The sequence below is a fragment of the Arachis ipaensis genome, chromosome B3, assembly GCF_059453495.1.
Source record: "Arachis ipaensis isolate K30076 ecotype BB chromosome B3, ASM5945349v1, whole genome shotgun sequence".
NCBI lineage: Eukaryota > Viridiplantae > Streptophyta > Magnoliopsida > Fabales > Fabaceae > Arachis > Arachis ipaensis.
The window spans coordinates 89970945-89977045 of record NC_142438.1 but is presented as its reverse complement, the minus strand read 5'-3'; the positions used below and the strand labels follow the sequence as shown (position 1 = coordinate 89977045).

The 6101-nt window shown below is 38.8% G+C and overlaps 1 non-coding gene across 1 annotated transcript; it reads right to left on the bottom strand.

Annotated features, from left to right (window-relative positions):
- Positions 1-1781: 1781 nt before the first annotated feature.
- LOC148571527 (small nucleolar RNA R71) lies at positions 1782-1889 on the bottom strand. Its single transcript, XR_015908804.1, has one exon. It is a non-coding gene; the product is annotated as a small nucleolar RNA R71 (small nucleolar RNA).
- Between the last annotated feature and the right edge of the window lie 4212 nt (positions 1890-6101).

Below are 6101 nucleotides of genomic sequence, written 5' to 3'. Positions count from 1 at the left end.
TTGTTTGATCTTGATGAATTTTTGTTTTGTGTCTTTTCATGTTTATCATATGCATTCTTGAATTCTTAGTGCGTAAGCATTAAAGAATTTTAAGTTTGGTGTCTTGCATGTTTTCTTTGCATTAAAAATTTTTCAAAAATATGTTCTTGATGTTCATCATGACATTCATAGTGTTCTTGGTGTTCATCTTGACATTCATAGCATTCTTGCATGCATTCATTGTTTTGATCTAAAAATTTCATGCATTGCATATTTTTCTTGTTATTCTCTCTCATCATAAAAATTCAAAAAAATCAAAAAAATATCTTTCCCTTTTTTTTCTCTCATCAAATTCGAAAATTTGGATTGACTTTTTCAAAAATTTTTAAAAATCAAGTTGTTGCCAATGAGTCAAATCAAATTTTCAATTTGAAAATCTTATCTTTTTCAAAATCTTTTTCAAAAATCAAATCTTTTTCAAATTTCTTAGTTATTTTCGAAAATTTCAAAAATATTTTTCAAAAATCTTTTTCTTATTTTTAATCAAATTTTCGAAAATAACATAAACAATTAATGTTTTGATTCAAAAAATTTGAAGTTTGTTACTTGCTTGTTAAGAAAGATTCAAAGTTTAAGTTCTAGAATCATATCTTGTGATTTCTTATGAATCAAGTCATTAATTGTGATTTTAAAAATCAAATCTTTTTTAAAACTAACTTCAATCATATCTTTTCAAAAATATCTTCTTATCTTATCTTTTTCAAAAATATCTTTTCAAAATATCTTCTCTAACCTCCTAACTTCTTATCTTTTCAAAATTTGTTTCAACTAACTAACTAACTTTTTGTTTGTTTCTTAACTTTTTCAAAACCACCTAACTAACTCTCTCTCTCTAATTTTCGAAAATATCTTCCCCCTTTTTTCAAAATTTCTTTTTAATTAACTAATTATTTTTATTTTTATTTTTGATTTCAAAAATTTTCGAAAATTTCTAACATTTTTCAAAAAAAAACCATTTTTCAAAAATCACTAACTCTTTTTCAAAATAATTTTCGAAAATTATCTCTCCCCCATCCTATTCTATTTATTCATTCATATCCTAACATCTCATCTCACATCTCTTCCATTCGTACAGTTGTGTTTCTTCCTTTACATCACATTCTTTGTCTCCCCCTCTTTTCTTCCACTCACAAAGGGATCCCTATACTGTGGTATAAAGGATCTCTATTATTATTATTTTTATTTTTCTGTGCCTTCTTCTTTGTCATATGAGCAGGAGCAAGGATAAGAACATTATTGTGGAAGCAGATCTAGAACCTGAAAGGACTCTGAAGAGAAAATTAAGAGAAGCTAAAATATAACAATCCAGAGATAACCTTTTAGAAATTTTCGAACAGGAAGAGGAGATGGCAGCCGAAAATAATAATAATGTAAGGAAGATGCTTGGTGACTTTACTGCACCTAATTCCAATTTACATGGAAGAAGCATCTCCATTCCTGCCATTGGATCAAACAACTTTGAGCTGAAACCTCAATTAGTTTCTCTGATGCAGCAGAACTCCAAGTTTCATGGACTTCCATCTGAAGATCCTTTTCAGTTCTTAACTGAATTCTTGCAGATATGTGATACTGTTAAGAATAATGGAGTAGATCCTGAAGTCTACAGGCTCATGCTTTTCCCTTTTGCTGTAAGAGACAGAGCTAGATTATGGTTGGATTCTCAACCTAAAGACAGCCTGAACTCTTGGGATAAGCTGGTCACGGCTTTCTTAGCCAAGTACTTTCCTCCTCAAAAGCTGAGCAAGCTTAGAGCTGATGTTCAAACCTTCAGACAGAAAGAAGGTGAATCTCTCTATGAAGCTTGGGAAAGATACAAACAGTTGACCAAAAAGTGTCCTTCTGACATGCTTTCAGAATGGACCATCCTGGATATATTCTATGATGGTTTATCTGAGCTATCAAAGATGTCACTGGACACTTCTGCAGGTGGATCCATTCACCTAAAGAAAACGCCTGCAGAAGCTCAAGAACTCATTGACATGGTTGCTAATAACCAGTTCATGTACACTTCTGAAAGGAATCCTGTGAATAATGGGACGCCTATGAAGAAGGGAGTTCTTGAAGTTGATACTCTGAATGCCATATTGGCTCAGAACAAAATATTGACTCGGCAAGTCAATATGATCTCTCAGAGTCTGCATGGAATGCAAGCTGCATCCAACAGTACTCAAGAGGCATCTTCTGAAGAAGAAGCCTATGATCCTGAGAACCCTGCAATAGCAGAGGTAAATTACTTAGGTGAACCTTATGGAAACACCTATAACTCAACATGGAGAAATCATCCAAATTTCTCATGGAAGGATCAAAAGCCTCAACAAGGCTTTAATAATGGTGGAAGAAACAGGTTTAGCAATAGCAAGCCTTTTCCATCATCAACTCAGCAACAGACAGAGAACTCTGAACAAAATGCTTCTAATTTAGCAAATCTAGTCTCTGATCTATCCAAGGCCACTGTAAGTTTCATGAATGAAACAAGGTCTTCCATTAGAAATTTGGAAGCACAAGTGGGCCAGCTGAGTAAAAGGATCACTGAAATCCCTCCTAGTACTCTCCCAAGCAATACAGAAGAGAACCCAAAAGGAGAGTGCAAGGCCATTGACATAAGTGCCATGGCCGAACCTGTGAGGAAAGGAGAGGACGTGAATCCCAAGGAGGAAGACCTCCTGGGACGTCCAGTGATCAATAAGGAGCTTCCCTCTGGGGAATCAAAGGACTCTGAGGCTCATCTAGAGACTATAGAGATCCCATTGAACCTCCTTATGCCCTTCATGAGCTCTGATGAGTATTCCTCTTCTGAAGAGAATGAGGATGTCACTGAAGAGCAAACTGCCAAGTTTCTTGGTGCAATCATGAAGCTGAATGCCAAATTGTTTGGCATTGATGCTTGGGAAGTTGAACCTCCCTTGTTCATCAATGAACTAAGTGATCTGGATCAACTGACATTGCCTCAGAAGAGACAGGATCCTGGAAAGTTCATAATACCCTGTACCATAGGCACCATGATCTTTAAGGCTCTGTGTGACCTTGGTTCAGGAATAAACCTCATGCCCCTCTCTGTAATAGAGAAACTGGGAGTCTATGGGGTGCAAGCTGCTAAAATCTCACTAGAGATGGCAGACAGCTCAAGAAGACAGGCTTATGGACAAGTAGAAGATGTATTAGTAAAGGTTGAAGGCCTTTACATACCTACTGATTTCATAGTCCTGGATACTGGAAAGGAAGAGGATAAATCTATCATCCTAGGAAGACCTTTCCTGGCCACAGCAAGAGCTGTGATTGATGTTGACAGAGGTGAAATATTCCTTCAATGGAATGAGAACTCCCTTGTAATCAAAACTCAAGGATCTCCCTCTGCAACCATGGGGAGGAAGCAGGAAAAGCTTCTCTCCAAGCAGAGTCAACCAGAGCCCCCACAGTCAAACTCTAAGTTTGGTGTTGAACTCCCATATCCAAACTCTAAGTTTGGTGTTGGAGAGTCTCAACAAAGCTCTGCACATCTGTGAGGCTCCATGAGAGCCCACTGTCAAGCTATTGACATTAAAGAAGCGCTTGTTGGGAGGCAACCCAATGTTTATCTAATTCTTATTTTTCATGTTTTCTTAGGTTCATGATCATGTGGAGTCACAAAATAAATAGAAAAATCGAAAACGGAATCAAAAATAGCAGAAGAAAAATCACACCCTGGAGGAGCATCTGTCTGGCGTTCAACGCCTGAACAGAGCATGGTTCTGGCGCTGAACGCCCAAAATGGGCAGCTTCTGGGCGCTGAACGCCAGAACAGGCATGGTTCTGGCGTTCAACGCCAGAAATGGCACACATATGGGCGTTGAACGCCCAAAATGGCCACCAACCTGGCGCTGAACGCCCAGAGTTGGGTACAAAGGCATTTTTACATACCTAATGGGTGCAGGGATGTAAATCCTTGAACACCTCAGGATCTGTGGACCCCACAGGATCCACTCAGGATCTGTGGACCCCACAGGATCCCCACCTACCTCCACTCACTTCTTCTCACCACTCTCTTTCACACAACCCCATAAACACTCTTCCCTAAAAACCCCTCACCAATCACCTCAATCTCTCTTCCCTATTAAACCTTCACCACTCACATCCATCCACTCTTCCCCATAAACCTACCTCATAAACCCCACCTACCTTCAAAATTCAAAACCAATTTCCCACCCAAACCCACCCATATGGCCGACCCATAACCCCCCTCCCTTCCCTATATAAAGACCTCATTTCTTCATCAAATTCACACAACACAACCCCTCTATACCCTTCTTGGCCGAACCACAACACCCTCTCCCTCTCCTCCATTTCTTCTTCTTCTTCATCTATCCTTTTGTTTATTGCTCGAGGGCGAGCAATATTCTAAGTTTGGTGTGGTAAAAGCATAGCTTTTTTGTTTTTCCATTACCATTGATGGCATCTAAGACCGGAGAATCCTTTAGAAGAGGGAAAGGGAAGACAAAAGCTTCCACATCCGAGTCATGGGAGATGGAAAGATTCATCTCCAAAGCCCATCAAGACCACTTCTACGATGTTGTGGCCAAGAAGAAGGTGATCCCTGAGGTCCCTTTTAAACTCAAAAGAAATGAGTATCCGGAGATCCGACATGAAATTCAAAGAAGAGGTTGGGAAGTTCTAACAAACCCCATCCAACAAGTCGGCATCCTAATGGTTCAAGAGTTCTATGCCAATGCATGGATCACCAAGAACCATGATCAAAGTAAGAACCCGGATCCAAAGAACTATGTTACAATGGTTCGGGGGAAATACTTAGATTTTAGTCCGGAAAATGTGAGGTTGGCGTTCAACTTGCCATACATGGAAGAGAACGCACGCCCCTACACAAGGAGAGTCAACTTTGATCAAAGGTTGGACCAAGTCCTTATGGACATATGTGTAGAAGGAGCTCAATGGAAGATTGACTCCAAAGGCAAGCCGGTTCAACTAAGAAGATTGGACCTCAAGCCTATAGCTAGAGGATGGTTGGAGTTTATTCAATGCTCAATCATTCCCACTAGCAACCGGTCTGAAGTTACTATAGACCGGGCCATCATGATCCATAGCATCATGATTGGAGAAGAGGTGGAAGTTCATGAGATTATACCTCAAGAACTCTACAAGGTGGCTGACAAGTCCTCCACCATGGCAAGGTTAGCCTTTCCTCACCTCATTTGCCACCTATGCAATTCAGCTGGAATTGACATAGAGGGAGATATCCTCATTAAAGAGGACAAGCCCATCACTAAGAAAAAGATGGAGCAAGCAAGAGAGCCCAGTCATGGAGCTCAAGAGGCGCAAGAAGCTCATCACCATGAGATTCCGGAAATGCCTCAAATGCACTTTCCTCCACAAAACTATTGGGAGCACATCAACACCTCCCTAGAAGAATTGAGTTCCAATATGGGACAACTAAGGGTGGAACATCAAGAGCACTCCATCATGCTCCATGAAATAAGAGAAGATCAAAAAGCAATGAGGGAGGAGCAACAAAGACAAGGAAGAGACATAGAAGAGCTCAAGGACATCATTGGTTCCTCAAGAAGGAAACGCCACCATCACTAAGGTGGATTCATTCCTTGTTCTTGCTTTCTCTGTTTTTCGTTTTCTATGTGCTTATCTATGTTTGTGTCTTCATTACATGATCATTAGTAGTTAGTAACTTTGTCTTAAAGATATGAATGTCCTATGAATCCATCACCTCTCTTAAATGAAAAATGTTTTAATTCAAAAGAACAAGAAGTACATGAGTTTCGAATTTATCCTTGAACTTAGCTTAATTATATTGATGTGGTGACAATGCTTCTTGTTTTCCTGAATGAATGCTTGAACAGTGCATATGTCTTTTGAAGTTGTTGTTTAAGAATGTTAAATATGTTGGCTCTTGAAAGAATGATGACTAGGAGACATGTTATTTGATAATCTGAAAAATCATAAAAATGATTCTTGAAGCAAGAAAAAGCAGCAAAGAATAAAGCTTGCAAAAAAAAAAAAAAAGAAAAAAAGGGGGCGAAAAAAAAATAGAAAAAAAAATTAGAAAGAAAAAGAAAAAG